This window comes from Festucalex cinctus, chromosome 4 (assembly GCF_051991245.1).
Source record: "Festucalex cinctus isolate MCC-2025b chromosome 4, RoL_Fcin_1.0, whole genome shotgun sequence".
Taxonomy (NCBI): domain Eukaryota; kingdom Metazoa; phylum Chordata; class Actinopteri; order Syngnathiformes; family Syngnathidae; genus Festucalex; species Festucalex cinctus.
In genome coordinates this window covers 10,121,638-10,145,495 of record NC_135414.1, presented here as the reverse complement: position 1 = coordinate 10,145,495, position 23,858 = coordinate 10,121,638, and the positions used below count along the sequence as shown (strand labels likewise).

Sequence of the window (23,858 nt, the reverse complement as noted above, 5' to 3'; positions counted from 1 at the left end):
GGGCATACTAATGAAACTTAGCATTGATGTTAAAATATAATTTATACATAAATTATAAACCTCAAACACACTCAGAGCAGCAATACATGCAATCACAGCCTAAGCATACAACAATATTCACAAGCATACACTGTATTCTCTCTGCTCCGTGGGAACAACTATTACAGGAGTTTAGTTGGAGACCTTCTCTGTCCCTTCTTCTTGTTTATTAGTAACACAATTAGTAACACTGCATGTCTTCCAATCAACATGGAATTGATTAAATGTGAATATAAATAAATATAGTGAATGTATTTGTGGAATGATGTACGGTGAATCAGCATTAAAGTTTTAAAATGGTGTTTTAACCCCAAAGTTTTAATTGACTTGTGGGTATTTAATTGTAACCTTATATTCACATATGTAATGGCATCTAAACATAGCTGCTTACTATGTTATCTGCATAAAATCAAACATCCATATCCGTGATTAATTTCCTGGCATGTTGTTGTACTTGACAAGCGCGATGTTGAGCAATGATTAACAGCTAGCGACTCGACAAACCACATTAACACAATGTTTACATTAGCCAGCCCCTCATTGAGGCCATTACGGCTGTAAAAAGGCTAACTGTCTTCTTTCGGGCAGATGGCAGCCTGTGGCTTCAGACGGTGACAGTGACTAAAATGCCTGGTGCTCAAACTTTTCCCTATAAAGTTTCACTCTTGGCCAACACACTTTGGAGTAAACCAGAATAGTATGCCCACAGGAAAAAAAAACATGATTCAACTTGAAAAATGTGGGAAGTGTCGAGGCCAAATCTCTCAGTGTAGGCTACGCTATAAACTTAAACTAAGCCGATTTCATTAATGTGACATTAGCATTTGTAATGAGAAAAGGGGGAAAAGAACCCCTGGGGACATCTTTGTACCGTTACAAAAATCACATGTGCGAACGGTTGCCCACGCGCACATACACACAAGCTGCAATATCAGGCAATTATTTACATCCGTATTACACCAGACTCACACAAAGCAGCCAAAACGTGTGTTTGTGTGGGTTTGATAATGAAGTATCACAGCTTACTGTGTGCAGCAAACTCACTGTGACAGGAAATATTTTCAAGCTTTCAAGATGGACTGAGTAGATAATTCCAGACAAATAAAGCTCAGCTTTTCTTCCGACAGTACAGCACTCACCAGACCAAAGGGAGCATTGAGTCAGTATCAAACTGTCATCCCATATTCCAAAAGCAAATTTGTAGTAAAGTGGTAAAATGACTAAAAAGTTTAAATTGTTTCCCAACACAACCATGCTGGAAAAATGAAAAAAAAAATCTGCACTTAAAACAGAACAATAAACAAAAGAAAAACATATGTACTTTCACTGCAAGTTAACAATGCTATCTGAAAAAAAATAAAATAATAATAAGTCTAAATTAGGGCACTTGTGAATCAACTTATCACCATAAATCATGGTGACACTGTATTCTGCATGACAGACAGCAGTCACTAATTTCTACTTAGTTTAGAAGAAACAGCTGCTGATAGATGATTAGATGAAGTTATGATTTAATGTGTCAAACACAGCAGTTCTGGTCTACAAGGAATAGTGCTGCATCAGATGTAGAAACCGCACTTTTGAGATTTTTGTAGTCATTTTTTTTACAAATGATTTTGTTATTGAACATGCAGGGTGCTTCATGTATTCGTAGAGGATATCACATGAAATTTGAACTGCAAAATGTTTACCACCCTCTTCAAAAGACTAACAGGTGGAAAGAAACAATGCTTGGGCAATAAAGTAAGGCAACATGACAATTTAGAATGCAATTATGATAATCAGGTCACTATTAATCAGTTTAATTACAGCTCCACCAATTGAGTTGTTGCAGTTACCTCTGTTACAATGTTTGTTAAAAAGAACCTTTATGACCTGCGGAAGAAAAAAAATAATAATATTATACCCCTAATTACAATCCCTACAATGACAATTATAGTATTTCTTAGATGACTATAAAATACAAAATATTGAAATCGTAAAGAGGATTTAAACATTTATGGAAAATTTAATATTTCCATAACCATTCTTTATGGTTCCTTTAATAAGTGAATATGAAAAGAAAAATAAATAGTGTGTCTATGAATATCGTGTCATAACAAGAGCAATTAAGAGATGTTTTCTTAATTCTTGGCAGTGGTTAGATAGATTTTACCAAAAAGCACGGAATAATTACACACGCCACTAAAAGAGCCTGCTTGAGGACATTAAAAGGTTAGCTTTACTACCCAATGTATGTTGTTTTGTATGCAATCTTTGTTAGCATAGCATAAAAATTGAATTACATACTTCATCTGAGGCTCACGGGGGGATTTAGCTGTCTGGTGGAGCTCCAGTGACGGAATGGTAAGAGGGAATCTGTTCAAAAGTGCTATTTTTTTGTGTGTGAAATTGCTCAATTTTTAACACTTTGGCTGCCCATTTTGCCATCATCACTTACGCATTAGGAAATGATCTTGACACTTCCTTCACTACAGTTACCAATGATAGTCTGTGTATGGGCATGCATGAAGAAGTATTGCACTAAACGAATAAATGTATGTCATTGGAAACAGCACTCTGCTATTCCCTGGTTTCACCTCTCTGCTCCTCTTTCCAGGGTAATTTTGCTCCCCCTGGGTCCCAAATGTAGAAGGCCATTTCAAACGTCCAGCTGTGCCTTTAAAAGACTGTCAGCGGCAATAGGCTTCTTGGAAATGCTGTGCTGAATATCCACAGAATAGATATCTTTGTTTTTTTCCACAGTGACATGGCCCCATTTCCTGTGTCTGCACACATCCCTTGTAACGACTTCAGATAGACCACCTCATGTTTGTAAACATTACATGGCAGGGTACTTCCGGATGGCAGAAAACAAGATTTACTCCTACTGACCTGAACTGGAATCATGATAAAAACTTTTATTGTTTGGGGTTGTGTCGCAAGATATAAGTTTAACCCAAACGGTCTACTTTTTCCCCCCTGTGCGATATTACAATATAATAACTTCTACTGTAAATCATTCTATCATTTAGATTGCAGTTTTCATGTATAGCGTATTGAGTTAGTGCTGTTGCTAAGCTAATGCATCATCCACGAAAGTAATACATCAACAGCTCGCTTTTTATTATGTCATTCTCGTGCTTCACTCTCCAGGAATGACTAATCAATTTTAGATCAACGCGAGTGCTATAACAAATGTAATGGCTGCATTTGATGATTGGTCAAATGGCAGCGATCATGAACTAAGGAACTGACTGTTAATATTTAACTGGTCACTTGTGGGTTAACGTAGCAGCAACACTGTTACAGTACATGTTAACATTACCTGTAAACTACTCATTTCTGGCAAGAGAAGCACAAATGTAAACAACATTGTACATTAAACTTCACTGCAATGTACATTTCGTCAAAACTGGTAGCACTACCTCGTCTTAATGAGTTTCCTAACTGTTTGATAAAAGAAAATTTCCATTAACAACATCAAGAAAAAGATTGTTTCCAAGATTTCAGGATATAAAATGGCACTAAGCGGGGTTTGCTTGGGATATCTTTAAGGCTAGCCTACATGCTAGCATCAACTCTCAAACACTTTATACATTTCACCATTAAAAGATGGTATCTGTGCCATTAATCCAAGCAACAGAAAAGTCACTTACATAAGACAGTCCCTCAATAATCATGTTAACTATGTCCACATTTCCAACACGTCTCTTTTTTGATCGTGTTGAAATATAAATTCAATCTCCCTTCAAAGCAATTTGCACCACGTAATGTTCTTTTCGAATAATATTTATAGCATTAAAAATATGGAGGTAGTAAATAAGGCTAAAATCAACATCCACTCTTTTTTTTATTATCCTATCTTTATCAAATGACATTAAAAATATTTAAATAAAAAAAAAAAAATACTAGTGGTGCCATCAGAGAAAGCTGTCTTTTATGTACATGTGACATCATAGTGAAAAGGTCTTTCAAAGAGTTCACATATTTGAGTCTCTATTGTTGACTGAGTTGAGCTCAGTCTTGACATTGCTGCACTGCAATCACACTCCAACAAGTGGAATCTCACACACAAACACTCGACTGGAATGTAATAGGTCCACTATACTGTACTGCAGTCTTTCAAGTGAAACAACACCCACCAGCCCCTTTCTTAGGATCGTCACATTTCCTTGTGGATGATCCTGACATACAGCCGACTCCCTCTGTTGTTCCATTTCTAAAAGCAAAAGTCCAAATAGGTAAAGAGGAAATATCTCCAAGTGTGTATGCACTGGTGTGTGGTACGACTGAAACCGAAGCTGTCTCAGCCTGTTCCTGTCTCACCAACTCTACGCCCCAGAGGGAGTCAGACCTAAGACCACTGCTTAGGGTCTGTCTGTTCACACACATAGGCTTAGATTACACAGGGCTCAAATATGACTCATCCCATAGAGGGTGGGGGCATGGAGGGTGCACTCTCTCGCTGTTGTTTTGCTCAAATGCAAACACGCACACATCCTATCTGTACAGATAACCACATCATAGGCAGACAGAGGAGCCTGTGGTACCACACACCTGCCAAAGACAGATGTTAAGAATAAATCAGAGAAACTCCATACTGGCCCATTTCCACTAACTCGGGTCACAGTAGACAGACTGAAGAGCAAACAGCTGCATGTGACAACGCACACCCGTGGAAGAGGCAACAATACGGTGCGTGCACCTGACATGCGCATACACGGGAAGGAAGAATATAGAGAGGGCAGAAGAGATCCACTCATATTTTCTGTGTGTTTTCGGTGTGTAACCAGCTTCAATCCTCCAGAGCTGAAGAGCTGTGAGAGCAATTGTTCTGGAAGAAGACAAAATCCTCCAATGACAGACAAACAAGTCGCAACAAGGAGGAAAAGCAGTGTGGGTGGTTTTTAAGAGGAAGCACTTTTTTCCCCCTGCTGCTGACTAGATGAATTTTATGATTTCTTCATTTAATTATAGCCCCACCATCTTAGAAACAAAGACGAAGGCCCTTTTCAGATGTGTTGCACATTTAAATACAGGGGAGGGATATGTTGATGCTGTGACCTCCAAGCGCATAATCCAAGCATGTGACATCACTGCATCCTGTCACTCAGTGTGGCCCACTTCCTGCTTCCAAAAAGAAAAGTCACATCCATGCAAACATGAGCGTGTGTAGCTTTTGTCATGTCTATAATGTCTATGGGTGTCTTTTGTCAATTCATTTTTTTTTTTTTTAAAGCTTTCGCCTCCTAACAGGCTGGGAGAAGCTATGTGATCTGTGTGTGTATGGTATGCAAGTGTGGACTGTGTTTGAGTCAAAAAAAAAAAAAAACACACACACACACACACCCTTCACGCTTTGTGGCCCAGGAACAGGATGAAGCAGTGAGTTAACCAGCAGCCCAATGACACTATCGCCCTTCTTTGCTGTCTTGGAAGGCGAGCCTGCTGTGAAACTCCAAATATGTGACGTCCTGTCACGCCGTCACACCAAATAGTGTGTGTTGTGTGTGCATTTGCATTGTGGGAATGTCTCTATCTTAATACTTGCTAAAGCTTCAAAGAGTAAATAGGATACAGTTTTAAGTTTTGTTGACTTGGTTGAAATCAAATTAGAAATGTTGACAAGGACTAAGGTTTCTTAATCATCCATCCAACGTGTTAGATACGCATGCTCTAACAGTGAACTCAACGAACTTCATAATAATCAGCAGTTTGGTAAATGGTCACAATTACTATTCTGATTAAAAACAAGCACACAAATTTGCTGCTAGCTTAGTGCTAATACATACTGGATAATTCCATAAACGGGCTAATGAATAGCATCTATAGCGATATATTTTAACACAAACGGAGTAGCAACGCATCTAGACAAACTACAACACTCATCCATTTTTGTGTGTAAAAACAACAAATACTACTGCAGTTTATTGAGTCACCTACCAGAGGTAGAACATATTTGATTGTGTATTCATGACTGTATTACACTGCCCCTGGTAGCCAATGCTCGCATACCAGAAGAAGCTGCAATGAATTATGATGCACAATCTGTTTACTTCACGTTCTATTATTTGTGTTATTACTAGGGGTGTCAATATTATTAAGTTAATTTTGAGTTAATTTAAAGTTCCTTTAATGCCACTAAATTTTGTAACGCATGATTAATGACCGCCCCTTGGGAATTCCAGTCGCAACGCAGCAGACACGTCCATGTCAAAATTTTGCAGTAATAAATGTAACAAGACTAAGTGCAATTTCTGGAGAAATTGCGTGGGAATGCTGAAAGCTGAATGCTAATAGCTGAATGTGAAGATTTGAATGCATGTGGAATGCTTATGAAGTTAATTGAGAGATAAATTATGAAATTATAACCTCCTGGTTGGACAATGCTCTTTATCAACTGTGCCACAGAGCAGTATCAGACACCTGGTAATGATATATGTTATATGTATGGAAGTGGGAGTGGAAAGTGATACTTAGAAGTTCAATGTCTGTCACATTGAAAATGAATGGGGAAAAGTTGATATTAAATGTGAAATTGTGCAAATACTGTAAGTAATGTGGAATCAGACGATATATAACCCAGGAGGCATAAATTTTTTAAGCTAGTTGAAATTTGAACAATGTAAATTGGAAGTATTAAGTGGGAGTTGTTGAGCGGCAAAAAAGTGTGGAGGATAAAAATAACAATAACGTATCTGGGAATGCTTCAGCATTCCCACAATAATAATGCATATATTTGTGGAGTCTGGGTTTAAGTTATTTCATGTTAAAGATTAGATAGCTCTTATGAGTGCTGCCAAAGTTAAAGAGTTAACACAATTATTCACATAATATCGCATTAATCATGTATTAATGCAGATTAATCACACTATTAATTTTGACCGCAGATCTCCTTTAGCTGACAGTGGTTGGTTACGTTAAAGGTAGCACAGGTTGTGTTTGAGTAATAAACACAACTACATTTAATAAATATTTGCATATGACATTCAGAATATTTGTTCATGTCACACTAACTGGGTCATTTTTTTCCCATTTCAAATTATGAATGTAATTAACTGATTAGAAAAAAAAAAGAGAGAGAATGAGCATGTGCAGTGGATCAAAAAATGTTAGACGTCCTCATAACAAATGTCTAAAGAATTAACACATAACAGGCTCTGTTTAAATTTGCCAGACAATAAATGTTGATAATCGTGATTAATCAGAATTCTCAGATGTGATTAATCTGATTTAAAAAATGTAATCGTTTGACAGCTCTATTCTTAATATGAAAAGAAAATACAAAAAAAGGGGCAGAAAAATTACAACACAAATCTATATTACACTGTACATCTTCATTTTAACTCAATTTTGTGAATTAATAACTTTAACTCGATTTTATGAATTATTATGAAATAACTGTATCAATGACTTTTATGTTAAGTGTATGAAAACGTGATTGTGATTAATCGTGAGTTACAATTTAAAAAAAATTATCACCTGACACCCTACTATACATTTTTATAAACATAATTTTTGGATGTACAAGGATTCCACTTCCTGCCAGCGATATATTAAGTATTTTAAATTGCACTTGTTGATGGATAGTTTCTTAGGTAATGGTGACGGGTTAAAATTTGAAAAAAAAATTAACGTCTTCCTAACACTTTTTCATGATCAGTGCACAGTGTATTTCAGGATTGGACACATTTGGCCTATTTGCAATTTTTTTTCTTTTAGTTTTTCTGTACTGCATGTTTGAAATAATTGTTCAATCAAAAAATGGATGACTGGGCAAAATGAACCACACGTGTCCCTTGTGAGGTCTATGAATCCAACATCCATGACAAAAGGTCAGGCAGTATGTCCATGCCGAGCACTCGCGGTTAAGGGGATGAAACCAAGTGTGAAATGTGAGAAGACAAGCCAACATTGTTTCTCAAGCGACAAACATATCTTGTGTGCCTGCGAGGAACGTGTGTTATGTTTCAAACATTCTTTATACGAGGAATTAAAAAGTACTGTCTGGGATCAGATACGTTAATCAGTAATGGCCTGTTGTACTTCAGACAGGCAGAGTGTGAGCCAGTACGTGTTACTAACAACTTACAAGGCCAACGCCTCTTGGATTTGAGCTGCTTCAAAAACTCAAGACCAAGAGATAATCCACCTGGACTCTATCCATGCAAAATATATGGAAAAATTCCCTTAAATTTTCCTTCTTCCACCCACAATAGCTATTAATATCTCTCTTGAGAACATTTGCTCATGTCCCGCTAAGGACTGGAATTCCTGCTTGAAACAGTCATCTTGGAGGATTACAAAGAGAGAGGCAGCCAGGCATTTTCATGTGCTTGTTATCTCTACTCTCTAGTCAGGGGTTGTCCAAACTTTTTCTTCCAAAGGCTGCATGCAAACTAGTCCACTAAGCAATTAAGAATTGTTTATAAAATGCAGAGGCTTTGAAAAAGTACTTCAGATCGGCATTCAGAAATGAAACAAAAGCCATCTGTAGTAAATGGACAATGTCAATCTGACCTTTCAAAACACAATTATGTTTATACACCACTATTAAGAGAAAATGGGTTACTTTTTTGTTGGAAAAAAAAAGTTTTTTTTTTCTCATCATCCCTGTCAGATGGAATCTTGCATCTCCAAAAGTACTTTTCAGGTAATCAAAAAAACGCCATCTTCCTTGAATTTCTGAAAACCTCATTGTTCAAGTTGGTATTGCAGCAACATCAACACATCACCACCCAAAAATCATGTTCAATTGCCAATTTATTACGCTGTCGATGATTAAAATGGTACGGACAGGTTGCTGCTGCCAGCCATGCACATCAAAGTTTGTACTCATGCCAACCCCCCAACCCCACAACACAAAGCATAAAGGCTTTATGCGTCACAAAAGCTAATGACTTGTTCTTCACATACTCCTTTTCAAAGGTCTAAAAGCAATGAGTGATAAAAAAAAACTAAACTAGATGATTAAGTAGTGTAACTGCCAGATAGCTATGAATAGGTTTGACCAAGTGCAATTACCTAATCGCAAAACAGTGCGGTTTTAAAGTACCAAACCGACCTGTTGTGTGAGTGTACACTCTTGACCCCCCTAAATGATCTTTGGCATACTGCCGCGTTTGGTCATATGACCGCATGTACCAATAAGAGCCACCTGTGGGCAGGAGTAGGGAAGTAGCCAGGGAACGCGATGGGAAATGTTTGTTGCTGCTTGAGGTGGGTTTTTAGACAGATCTATTGTAAATATTGCTGTTATGACCTGAATACTTAAATGCCTACTTGTTAACTTGTAGAGCTGATTGCCAGTGCCGTACTGCGTCGTCTGACCATCTCGTTTATTTGAAAAGTCGAGTTTGTGAGTTATGTTTTAGTATTAGCTGTTCCTATGGTTTTAAATGGGTCCAGTTGTAATTGCTTTGGCATGTTTCTCAAATGATTGTATAAAAATAATTAATGAAGTGATTGATGGTATTGATTATTCAGCAGAGGATCCTCCAGGATTAGTTAAGTGGTCATCCACAGGTTCAAATGGTTTAAATGTCGACACTTGATACTTGAAGATTGTTTACATTCAGTTATTAATGGTTCTCTTTGTCTTGTTTGAATTTAATGATGCTACAAAAAATAATAATTGGGATGTTATTTTACATTCTGTGTTATTATTCTGGATATGTAACTATATTATAATCTTACCATAGCCTGAGCCTCAAAGTATTGTTTTTATTGGAAAATTATTTGGTTTAGAAGCATAATGTAGGTCAAATGACCTTAGCATATTCACCATAAGAGGACGTGTCCGCCTCGTAGTTTTAATCAAATAGTGACATTATAGTATTGCATTGTTAAAATATTGATTAAATTACTTTTCTGAAACTAAACTGACTCATAATTGTAGTGTTTTCATGCATTTTAATGTGTGAAATACAAAAATCGCAAATCGAATCGCAATCGCAATATTGGTCTGAAAAATTGCAATTATTTTTCCAAAAAAGTGCAGAACAAAGGAAGTGGACTTCTACCATGGCTATTCTACCATGGGTAAGTACGTTTTGTGTTTAAATAGTGTTATTTTATCATGTTTAATTTATTTTGAGCTCAATTGTTGTCTTAAATGTCCGACTCATGTCATGCTAAGTAGCTAGCTAACTAAAAAAAAAAACGAGTTCGCAAACGGTTTTATTTTAAAATATACCGGATTTATTTTGATGCGAGACGTCCCAACTTCCTGTCCGGCTCGTGTAATTTCTTCAGCTTCATGAAAATCCGCATGCGGCGTCCGAAAAAATAGAACTCTTGAGGAAACCTTCCGCATCGCCGCAGTCATTCCGCACTGCAGATGCACCGCACCGCAGCTGGTGTGAATTGACACATAGGCTTGAATGTGTTCTATCCTTGCGGCGACCGTACGGACGCCGCAAGGATAGAACACGAAAGCGCTGTGTCCGTTCTGCAGCCAGTGTGAATTGGGCTTCAGATTGTTCACGTTTCCATTGGAGTTAATAGATGTTTTTCAAGCTATTTCTGGGAGTTAGTGGGGTAATTTTTTGTTTCCTAAAAAAAATAGATGACATGAGGAAAAGTGTGAAATCATATGGACTTGACCATATTGACATCTGGCACTTCCATGTAACTGTGATGCTATTTATAAAACTGCATTAGGAGTAGTGGTAGTTGTACTTGTCATGAGGTGTAGCACCCATTGGCAATGTGGGTGTCAAAAAAGTGGGGGGTTCTTTTTCATACAGCCCCAAATGTTATTTTCAGTATATGCGGCAGGCGTAAAAAAAAAATTAAAAAAAAAGATGGCGGGCCACAAAGGGCCCACGGGCCATTGTTTGGCCACTTCTGCTCTATATGCACCCATTCTCATAAACACTAAACACTCTGACTACTAATGATCGCTCAAGACCCCACTTTCTCACATGCGCACACACACCCACACACAAATTTAGGGCAATTGAAGTGACGTAATCTGAACCCTTCCACACAACATACCTTATACTACACTCCTGTCACTCAAACAAAGGTAACCTTTCTCTGAAAATAATTCTCCCTAATATCAACAAGGAGCGCTAAATCCTCACAACCTGACAAGAATTGTCCGCAGCCGCGCCAAAAAGCTGTGTTAAAATGACAGCGCTGTAAATTGTTTTAATTATAGCCCACACAGATAACAGCCTGCGGTAACATCAGCCTTTTCTTCGAGCCTTCTGCAAGATCCACACACAGTATTCCCTGGAAAATGCCATTGTTGTGTGTTTATTGAAGAGTGCGTGTGCGTGTGTGTGAATACAATATTCATTTTGCTGCAGGAGGACAATCTATGAATAACAATGAGAGACGCTAATGAAATCAGCCATCAACCTGCGATACATACATATTAAAGCAGGACCTCGGAGTGTCATTCGCTTAGTGCATCATTTGTTCCCACTCTTTTTTTCTCTCTCTCCATGCCACCTGACCTTTAGAGTACGTACCCCCACCGCCCGTTCCCCATTCCTCACGGCTCAAAACTTAAAATAGGATGTGTACCTGCAGTGCCGTGACGTTGCTGCATTTTAGGTATTGTTAATATCTTGGTCATTTTATTTAGTTGACGGTACGAAAAAAGATCAATTTGATGACGCAAATCAATTTTTCCCATTATAATGAAATGGAATGCCATTCATCAATTCCTGTCATCACGTTAACGTGTTACATCTTTTTAAATGAAGAAAAATAGCGCCAGGTTTATACAATATAAATTTCAAATATATGCTATACTATCAAATATAAATGAACAATATATACAAAAAAGAACATTAACTCATTTGCTCCCAAAAACCTATAAATACGTTATATTTAAAATATTACCAGTGTCCCAAAGACATATTTATTTTTTTGGTTTTTTTTCAATGCTAAAGCATACAGAAGGCTATGATGCAGCCTCTGAACTGAAGATAACGGTTGAAGCAATGGTAGTTATTACAAAAATGGCAGGTGGAAGCAGAGTATAAGAGATCGACCAGGACCATGTAGCAACAAGCTGTTTTCCCCACAGTTTTAAACAGATTTGTGAATAATGATGAAACTTAGCTATATTCTAATGCTAATTGCTGCAAAACAGAAAGAGAAATATCATTTTTTTCATGATGAAAGAAGAGACGCTAATCTTTGTTTTGGTAGGTTCCATGTTTTTATAGCAAAAGAACACAATATTCTGTGGGTGGGCCTTGCAAAATCGCCAAGAACCAGTAAAACAAGCGTGAGCGAAGGGGGTTGCTTCAGTGAAAATGCTTGCAAGTGAATTCGTTAAGAATAAATACAATGAAGTCGTAAGTCACACACACACACACTGTAGTATTCTTTTGTTGACATGAGCCCTAAAAAGTGTGGCCTATTGGCTGACATCAGGATCTCTGATTCCACCTCGAGTAGGCGCATTTACCACACAGTATTCTTCATTCTTATTGTGTTTTCATTTTGTATTTATACGTTTGACTGTTGATTCCATTAAAAAAATAAATAAACATGCTAAAACTGCATGCAAGAACATAACAATACATTACCACTGAACAGCAGCAACAGCAACTGTGACAAAGTGCTGCACATATGCAAATCATAATTAATAACTACTTAAAATATTTTCCAATTAAAATATTCAAGAGCTTTTACATTGGTATTTAGCATACAAGAGGTGCAGAGTTATATTCCCTACTGTTGCACGGGTGAAGTTGTTAGTAGATGAGAGAGAGGCTCAAGATTGACGTTTCCAAATTCCAACATATATATATACATATACAGCAGATGTTGATGGCCAAGATGCCATCACAGCATGCATGACGTCACTCGTTTGTACAAGCCGAGTTTGAATGTAAACAGACAAGCCAATAGTTTGTCCCAACTAACTACAAGCTAAAGTAACTAACCTAATTCCTAAGTAATTTGTAAATTGGGGCCCTCATTAAGCCCAGGTAGGACAGTGATACTATTCTAAAATGTGAGTTTTGTTCATGTAACACACATTGCAAACTCAAGAACTGGGGGAAGACTAAATCCAAGCCAACACTTTTTTTGGCCTACTACAGCAAATAACAGCATGCATTTTTTATTCTAACCAAATCAGCTCTGAACATAAATTGAACAATGGTTGGTTAAAGCTCGCTCGTAATTCAAAATACTGACTCAAAACACAAAACAACAACAACGACAATCAAATAACAGCTCTAAACTTGAAAGCCAAAATACCGCTGTACATTTTGGCCCTTACTAGATTGTGGCCTAATGTTATGGCTAGTAAGTCTATCTCTATGTGCCAGTGCATTTAAAATTAACAAACATTTGACTTTTGAAAGTTTTGAAATGCACAAATCTTTGCAGCAAATTAGTATGTAAACGGAAACACAGGTCCAAGCAAACTGCACCTTGTCTATAATGTCATTGCATCCTCGCTGCTCCTCCCTTTGCCTGTGAAGACGCTTCACAGCTCCGGTCTCTTTCTCTCCCTTTCTCTTCCTAACCCCCACGCTGGCAGGGAAATGGATCCCTCCACCTGACAGTGGCCATTTTGAGCCTTCTCTCCACTTCTGCTTCCCGGTAAACAATGGGAGAGGGATAATTGATCAAACAGCCAGGGAACCCTTCGAGCAGGGAAGGTCACCGCCCGCCAGCCCAGCTCACTAAGGAGGGGAGGGGCAGATATATGTGTGTCAATAAATGTGTTTTTGTCTGTGTAGGCAATGTGAATGTGCGTGTAATGCATGCGTCTATGGATGCACGTGTGACAGACTTGATGCATTCTAGTGCGTACATGTGTGTAGAAAGAGTGAGCGTATGAGGGAGCCTGTGATGCTCTTGAACTGCCATTTTTCTTCACTGACAAAGACTCCATCTGCCACAGAGCCATTTGCTGCCTCCCGAGTCGGGAGAGCATTCTGCAAGCCGCGTTCACCTTCATGTCACCTCCACACAGATCACGCCTTGCTGACGCTGTATACGCTGCGCACACTCCCCTAAAGACACACCACTACCGTTTTTTTTTTTTTTTTGCCTGCCTCCTTGCAATGAACAATGACAGAGGCCGGACAAAAATATGAGACAATATCAGGTACCACAGATTCTAGCTTTGTATCCAATTATAATGCTCAGTTTTGGCTAGTGCTGCTACATTGTTTAGTATTGTGGTGATACTCAGCCTTTGTGTTGTATGTGGCCGTTTTGCTTGTTTTAACGCAAAAAAAGTTTTGATCTAATAACAGTTATTGTCGTTAGTATATCCATTTTCACTTCTGAACCCTTTAAATTTCAATTTGTAAAACAACCTCAACAAATAATTCACACATTGTCAGTAAAAAAATAAAATAAAATAAAAATAAACAAAGTAGAGTCTATGTAGGGGGGGCTTTCCTTCTTTAAAAAAATTTTAAAAAAAATGACGGCATCTGGTACGTGTTGAATCTAAAACAGAAGTCAAAATCCTTTTTGAAATTTCTTACTGATTAATGTGAAGGGCTACCAGTTCGATGCAAAAAGAACAAATTATCTATTATTAATAATCACTTATTTTAATCTATGTGAAGACTGATTCCATGAATATTTTCTCACAATAATGATCATAATGATTTAACAAGATAGTACACAAATACAGTATGCCACATATATTTCTAGACCTGCAAGCGTTTTTTTTTTTTTTTTTTTTTTTTTTTTTATTAATTCTGCAACATTACTAATCACAACGTCCACTGTCTCAATGGCGAGCTATTTTTAGAAGAAGCCTGCAGGCTAACTCATGTCGTCCTTCGGTGCCTGGATGCCTGTTGGCATTTTGGTCAATTGCACGATTCAATCCAGTAAATAAATGCACTTTTCATAGGGTTTCAACGGGTCAAAAGTGTCCACAATTTGATGTAAACAGTATGTTTTTAATATATTTAAATTAGAAAATCAGACAAAAATCTAAAATCCTTGGTAAGTTTCATTACATTTGCTTTAACACAGCATTTTTTAAAGGAAAGTAGGTGGACACAATTGGCCAGCACTGCAGCCCAGAGGGTTATTAAAAGCAGTGTGGTAATTGTCAATTCATAATGAGCATCTTTTATTTTAGTGGGAACATTTTTATAGCTGCAATACTGCGCTCATATTCTGCAACATGTTGTCTGTGTGCTCATTGTCTCTGTAAGAAACACACCTTTTTCATAAATACTATATTTGACCTGCTCACTCATACACATTAAGTGTGTCCAGGCAACCGCATGGCTGATATCACTGTTCAACCATCAGCGCTGTGCATTGTGGGAGTGTCTGCTGGGGCAGAGAGACGCGACAGGGGCTGAGGGATTCACACGCCTCTGAAAGACAGCCAGAGGGGGAGAGACGGAGGGGGGAGACATGCAGGGCGTGTAGCGGGGAGGGGAGCAAAATACAGAGGGGGGGGGGGGGGGGGGGGGGCAGTAACTGGAAATGAGAGATGGCATTTTAAAGAGGAAGCTGAATTTCACCTGCAATTACCGTAGCTCCAGGGCACATGGCTCGGTTAAGAGACATTTCATTCCAAAGCCACCGTGCGCGGCTGCAACACGGAGCCCTGAGAGGCACGTAAGTAAAGAGGGAGAGGGGAAAATGGAGCGGTGGAAAAGTCTCCTCTGCCCAAGATGGCCCTCAGCAGATGTGGCGATGAAAGAGAGGAGGACGCAAGGAGGGATGTAACTCAGGAGAGGAGGAGAGGATGCAAAGGAGGAGAGAAAGAGGATATCTCATTCAGCAGGCCCCAGCCCAGCCATCTGCACACCACACCAGGCAGCTGAAATGGGCCTCTGAGAGCACACACACCCAATCGCGATGTCATGCACACACACACACACTCAACAAAATGATCAAAACACAGCAAATAGTGACATTCAACCAAAGCTGCTTGTGTTTAATGATTAATAGCATTCTTCGCATTCGTTCTCGTCTTTCGATGAAACCTCATTTTGTCCCACACAAGTCCAAATGGAGCCGGTAATGCCTTCCCCGAGGCTGCGCGTCCTGGCTAGTTTCGGCAGGCACACTGCTGCGTTTCATAGAAGTGTGACTGCACAAATACTGTAATGAGCTCTCCCTGGGAGCAAGGGGCCTCCTGACACTGCTAATGGTTCCTCTGGACTGCAGCTGTATCCAGGTTACAACCTGGCCTGACCAGCAGGCCTGCGGACATATAGGCCTAGTAGGGACAAACGCTTCCCGGCAACAAGCATGCATGGAACCAGAAAGGCAGGTTCCGATGGATTAAATCGTGTATTTGGTGGAGGATGTTGAGCAACAGGGGGGATAAAGAGGCCAAGCAAAGAATAAAGTGTTGAGGAGATGCGGTTTGGTCATAAACGCAGAAGATAGACTCAATAAACCAAGAGACTCACAGTGCAACAGCTGCTGGCGGTGTGTGTCACAAAAGAATGACTGTGTGGTCTGCTTAATGATCAGCCAAAACACAGCAAACCTTGCATGTACCATGCACACACACGACATACAGAAGAACATTTGTTTAGTAAAAACAAAAGCCAGCAAGACAATTATGAGTTGTCAAATTGTCAACAGTCCTTACACCGGCAGCAGGTCAAAGCTTTTAATCCAAAAAACACCGCAACAGATGCAACCTTACGCAAAATGAGACAACGGGTTTTCAATTATCAAAAAGCAGCTATTTGTGAAGTAATAACTTTATACAATAGCGTCCACAGTACCTTCAAAGTTAATTGTCCCTACAATCTTACAAACGAAAGCATATTATTAAATACCAAGGCCTCAAGTCGGATTGTTCAAAGAAAATATTGCGGTGTTTTGCATCTACTTGTTTTGTTTTGTATTGACTCTTTTTACACATATAGGATGATTGAGAACGTTACTAACTTACTATGGCCCACCGCCCTGTTGTCATGACATTGCAAATGTTACGCCCAGCCAAATATGCCATGTTCATTCACATGAGACTTCACGACAAAAATTATAATTTGCAAGATACCAATAAAGTAGATAAAAGTTGTATATATTGTGTTTTACAATAATACTTCACTACATTTTTCATTTTACACGAACCTTTGGCTAAAAAACGAAGTGTGGAGAGTCTGTTGACAAACTACATGAGTGTGGTCAATACATTTTCATACGATTTCCTATCTTTGTATTATAAGATACAGTAGCTCCAGAGGCCAGTGCAATCCACTTCTTCCTTGACAACTGTGCCATGTTGTTTGTGGTTCAATTTAAGAATTTACAGTACAGTGTATATGTAGTGGCTAAAAACGTTTTCAGATAAAAACGTTTTCAGATAAGAAAGCCATAAGTCGGAATTTTTCTTGTGCGGTGTGCGTGTGTTAATCGCCGATTGTAATTCGTTCATGATAGCCCAGTTGAGTCGTGTTCCTCGGCAGAGTTCGGTATGGAGCAAAACCTAAGCAAGCCGTATGATACATATCACAGACCCACAGACAGTAATCTTTAAGCAAAATTTTATGTTTTTAGTTTAATGCCTTCCCAACATTTTCTAAACCATCCCAACATTGAGCGACAACACTAATGGTGAATACTGTACATGACTAGTAACCAATACAGAGGTCCAAATGAATCGATGACCTACGAACCAAAATGAAGCTACCAAATCAGTTCAACAAACTCAGCTAGATAAATGACAGCTTTCCGATGGCAACAGATTCTTATTGATAAATGGTTTGAAATCCACACATTGGGGCTGAACTCAGCCCAAGTTCCTCAAATTGCAATCAACTGTGAGAGACTTAAGGTTTGAGATGTATGACATATATAAAAGTCTACTCATAATGTTTCACAAATCGCCATGGTGCAATTGTTTTGTAGGACTACACCCAAAACTCTGCATTGTGTGCTCGATATCCCAGCATGAACTACAAAAAGCACATGGACGCACACACACACACAGACCTCCTGTTGTTGCCCTCTCTGGGACAGCTTGGGTTCTCAGCTCTCGTTTTGTCTAGGCCCCAATTCATTGTGGCCTCCTCATGACCACGCACATTATCGTCCAGGCGGGCAGCCCCCCAAGCGGACTGAGGCTCCCTGGGCGCGAGGCAGTGAATCATGGCACAAGGGTCGGGAAAAGAGCAGCCTCACTCTGTGCTGGTGACAGGACGAGTGCAAGCTTTTTAGGGCAGACAGGGTAAATCAAAAGTCTGGCTGGTGGACTGAACCCTATTGAGACCGTGTGGACCAAGAAGTGTCCGTCTAAAGTAATCACATTGTACTTAAGCAGAAGTACAGAAACTCTTGTTTAAAAAACAAAAAAACAAAAAAATCTGGGTTACAGTAGAAGTGACAATTCAACTTTGTAAACGCCAGATGAATATGCAAAACAAACCGCTTTTAGCAGGGCATCAATTTGTCACTGTAACAAAAAAAAAATCTAAACTAGCAAATAACTGAAATAATATACATTACTTATGTTTCCCAGATTTGACTGAGAATTATATTTGGATGCCAGAAGCAAGTAACAAACAATTCTGTTAATTATGGCCACGGACGGGGAATATCATGCTTCTCCAATCTGTTGCCATCATCGTTAATGCTCCCTGGTTTCCATTCCACCACTGCTTATAAGATTCCAAGATTTTAATAAATCAATCTATTTACATCTTTTTTACGCTGTGTCATCAATGGAGGAGTTTGAAAAACGTAAAAGCTATTTTGATAAAGTAATGATAACAGATATTAGTAACAGAAAGCTCTGGGAGTCATTTGGGATTCATAGAACTGTACGTTAGTTGACTCCTGCATACTCTGCGTTCGGCACTCGCTATTATTACTATTTGTTTTTTTTTGTTTTTTTTCCAGCTATCGAATTTTTTTTTAAATATTTGTCATATTTTTTGAAAATATTTTTTTTATTTTGTTTGGAGGGGGAACCCCATTTTTTGTGGTATATATATATATATATATATAGGCCTATATATATATATACACACACACACTTTGAATGTTTAATCAGCCTTAGAATTTCTGTCTTTTTTTTCAAATTTTTGTGCTTTATTGGGCCGGCCCGGTCCCTAACCCCCACAATTAGTGTAGTACATTAACCATTTTCTTTCTCTTTTTTTTTATAAAGCATTTTAAATGTAGGGAGGAGTAAGAATAAAAAGCTGTCAGAAAAATACATACCCAAGCACAGATATCTGAAATTTTTACTTAAGTTTGGTAACTAAAATATTCGTACTTTTTTTCTTCCCACCACTGTGTGAGTCTGTGCGCACAAGAGCTGAAGAAGACATGATGGGTAAGCCCCAATGAGTGCTGAGTGTGTCAGCTGAATCTACGCCGTCCTCTGTCGAGACTGCTCTCTATCCCGAGGACTGGCTCGCAGCAGCTTTTTAACAACCGTAGCTCCGAGGCAAGTGCAAAGTACTAAATGTTTCCGCGTTATCTCAACACTTCCTTAATCTAACAGGGAACCAGTTTAAAGGGCACTGGGGAAAAAAAAGACGGAGAAACAAAGAGCAAGAGCTGAAAATGATAGTGCTTTCTCAGATTGATGAAACCCTATTCGCCTTTTGTGACAGGCAGCGAGACACACAAATTCTTCCCCTCAGGCTATGAGGTGTAATTTCCCCTTCCACTGTCACGAGGGCCATGTAGAAAAATTATCTGAAGCTCAGTGACTGACTGGCTCTGAAATGTGTACGTAATGTCTTGTAATGTCGATCTGTCTGTCTATAATACTGCAATTTTGTTCCATTGTAACACACAGTAGGATGCGGATGGAACTGTTGGCCCCATAGGAAACGCACATGCACACACACACTTAAAGAGCAAAGTTGTGGGGCTGACGCAAGACTATCTCTGTCTCACGTGTCTCTCCCTTACGGCCGCCTGCTGTTCCTGACCTTCGAGATGTTTTTCTCTCTTTCTCCCTCTCCCTTTATTCCTCTCTAATTCACACTCATGCGGCGCGCATCCACTCTCACCCCTCGCACATATCCGCACGCATACGTACATGCATGCAAACGCACGCGCACTCCCTTCTTTTCTGCATAGCTCCCAGCCACTCTGTTTTGTCATTAAAAGGCACTGCATTTCAAGCTCCGATCAAGCAGATGGGGCTACGCATGCGATACTGTGCCCACCTTGGCTAAAGTACAAATAGTCCACATGCATTACAGCACTTAATATATGCACACACTCTTCATAGGCATGAAAAATAGCAATCTTAAAGTGGATGAATGTTACATGCGTGGGTATGTAGGGCCAGGATACTTTAACCGAATATGTCAAAAACACTCGCAATGTACTGCTTGGATCAATTTAAGATGGACTGAAAGTTCATGTGCACAAACAAGTCAAAATGATATGTCTTTACACTTTCTTTTCCCCACATTTGCATTTTCCTTTGAGTTTGAAACTAAAGCTGCTCATTGCCGTTTCCTCTCACAAAAGGTCAACAAAATTAGAATCATAACTGGATGAGGTAAAGGAAGGGTGGAACTTGGTCCACTTTGACATTCCATTCATCCATTTTTTACGGCTTAACCTCATTAGGGTCACGGATGATCTTGACCCTATCCCAGCCAATCCCTGGGCACATATACTAGACATTCACACTTGAGGACAGTTTGGTCTTCAAACAAACGTGAATGTCTGTAATGGGGATGGAAGGCCCAAACACCTGGAGATAAACCACGCAAGCACAATGAGAATATGCAAACTCCACACAGGAAGGTCTGAGCCCGGATAGGAACCTATGACCTCTGAACTGTGAGCCCAGTTGAACACATGTCGGGCTGTCGGGTATGGCAACACCCAATTCACATTTTATTTTTATATACAGTAATGTACTAAGAACAATGTGTGTAAAGATATGCTCAGCAATTACACATTGTTCTTATATTGTATGTTCCAGTGGTGGGCATTCCATCAATATTGACATATGGGAAACTGAAAAATTGGCGAACTAAGCATTGGAAGGGGTTTTTTGTCCATCAAAATAATAGTCAAACCGTCAATAAATTTGGCAATCCATCAATGATGGACAACCCATTTTGGTTGAGTGACGAGTGACGATTGATGGAACAGTGACGGAGGCCCACCTTGAATGACGGAAACATTGACGGACGCTCATTTTGCTGCGCAATCGACGAATGACAGATTGACGGTTCGGCTTGAAATACTGTATTGACGGATTGATGATGACGGAAGGGCCTCCTGACTGTTGACGATTGCCAAATGACAGACGCTCAAAATTCATTGACACGCTCACCTCTGGTATGTTTATTAAACAACAACAACAACAACAACAGTCGTTGATCAAGCAAAAAGTTGAGGATTTTTGCAGTATTTTGGAATGGCCAGCAACCACCATATCATCTCACTAGAATAGATCCGCCCCTGTAGTGAACAGCAGCTGAATCACATCATTCAGAATCCCCTCATTCAGAACGAAACAAGGCAATCTGTACTAAGACGGACTTGACACAGAACAGAAAGTGGAACAAACCATTTTATTCACAATTCCAACTGAATTGGTTTCTGTCACCAGGGCTGCACAAATAGAAACTTTACTACTATTTTACTTGTAAGTATCTCAAAATCTTATAGCTGCTTGGTGTGGCTAGGACCATGGCATTAGGAGCAGACCGGTATCACCCTTATTAACGGTCATGGGACTCTTACTATTCTGTTGTGCCCATTGTTGAGCTTCTGGCCCTCTAACTGTCCATTTCAAACTAACTAACTGAAGCGGGCGGTCACCCCCCAGCGCTTCAGGTCTGTTCGAGGTTTCTTTCTTAGAGGAAGTTTGTGGGTCTCGCACCATAACAGATAAACGACATGAGCAGCATCAATTGTTAATTTAAAAAATATGCCATGGGCTGAGGAAAAAAAAACAGACAGCTGGATGTATTCACTCCTTCTGTACTATGTTCTGCAAGAGGGCCCCAAAAACCCAGTAAGAAACAGCTACATGTCTCTTCCCCCACCCCAGTAAATGATTCCCCCAGAGGGGTGAGTACTCATCAATACTCATCACAAATGATACAAGCAGCATGCGGCAACACAATGCATCATTTACAGGCAGAGATGGTGCAGCAACCTGACAGAATCAGGTCCGGGAACACATAAGCAATGCACTATTCATTCTGTTAAAAAGAAAAAACTAATAAAAGACACTCGCAGGCCATCGGGTCAGGTAGGAGAGGAAAGTGCAAGTCATTGTCTGCGTGCGCAACAACAAACTGCCACCTTGGTGTGAAGTGAAGCCTGGAGGACGCAGCCGCGCCCCTGACAACAGATAGCACTCACACAGAGACAGGAGTGAGCCGCGCACGGAAAAGGGAGCGAGGAGGAAGGGCGAGAGGGAGATTAACGCCGCACGTAGCAGCACACATAAACAACTGCACGCAATCCTGCATCCCTGGAAGCCCCTGTAGGGCACAGTTAACAACCATTTACATTCTGCACTAGCTCTGAGCAGATAGCAAACTAAGGATGCTTATTAGCTGGGTACGTTTCATACAAATATTCCGATTTGAATGGGAGAAATCTAATTAATTGCTCGATTCACTGAATGAACCCCGAATTTGTAATGTAATCATAACAACCTCTTTTCAAGGGTCTCTTGTTAAATTTAATTTGACGAAGGGAAAAAAAACATCCTGTTTTGCTGAATGAATTAAAAATCAAATGAGGCCTGAAACTGGCAGAGTTTGCATGGTTGTTATTGAGTGGGGAGGAAAAAAAAAAAAAAAGGATGACAATGTATATAGCTTTTCAAAAAGTCACGCATCACCCCTCATACATTCCGGTGTGAGGAGAACATACTCACTGTTTGAGATGTCTTCAGCTCTTTGTCATAACTGCTGTAACACCTGGGGAGAAGAGAAACAAAACACTGCTGAGGTTCCGAGTAAAACACAGGCTGAGTCACCGGAATGAAACATTTTTATGCATCGCTTTGATTTATGCCACAAATGAAATGGACACGTTTTAAATGTGAATCCTTTCCCTATTGGATTTCAGGAGGGGATTAGGCCCCTAAAAGTACCTACACATCAAAGTTCCAGCTTTTTTTATATTCATATTCATGATGTGCACAGGCATCAAAAAGGGGGAAAAAATGTCCTAACACATCTGTGGCTGCACACAAGATACACGTGTGTGTACACACACAATGTGTTTCTCTCTCTCTCTTCCTCTCAGAGCCATTTCTTGCAAAACCAGTTTGTTAGAATTGGATCTACACACTGGAGCTTTGAGTGTGAGGATATTTTCCCCAAACACAAGACAGTTCTTGTAGAGAACCAAGCCCTCCCAGTGTTCTCACGCCCATCTCTCATGCATTGTCTCTAAGGCCCTCCTGTGCTCTCAGCCTGAGCCTAAACTAAGCAGCTCAACACAACAGATGCCGCTCTGCTGCGCATATGACACTACACACGTACACAGACCGTGCCTGCTTTTATATCTTATGGCTTATGTTCAATTTTCTTTGACAATAAAAATGTAGACAGTCTGGTGCAAAACTGTGCAGAACCATTTTCAGCTTCTACGCCAACACCAGTGAAGTTCCCAGACACAGACGGTGTCAAGCGCGTGAGCGTGTGAGTAACCAACAAGGTTTTGCTGACAACAAACGCATCCATCTGGTCAGCAGCTTCGGATCAAACAGAAACGTTCACACACAAAATCCAGTCCAGTTCTAGTATATATCTAGTATCTATTAAATAACGTTTACCAAAAGCAGCTTGAGCACATTGAAAGCTAAGGTGCGGTTTTCAGAATTCCTGTCAATGGCATTTGTTGCAAGAAGATGGTTTTATGAGTCCAAGTGAAGTTGCCTTTACGGGTTATCTACACCGAAA

The 23,858-nt window shown here is 39.6% G+C and overlaps 1 protein-coding gene across 12 annotated transcripts in view; it reads right to left on the bottom strand.

Moving 5' to 3' along the window:
• Positions 1-23,858, bottom strand: part of baz2ba (bromodomain adjacent to zinc finger domain, 2Ba) — a 112,987-nt gene that overhangs the window by 70,745 nt on the left and 18,384 nt on the right. For all 12 annotated transcript variants that reach the window (XM_077518753.1, XM_077518746.1, XM_077518749.1 and 9 more), the window contains exon 2: positions 22,826-22,868. The gene's annotated coding sequence lies outside the window, so the exon portion shown is untranslated. The remainder of the gene's footprint in view (positions 1-22,825; positions 22,869-23,858) is intronic.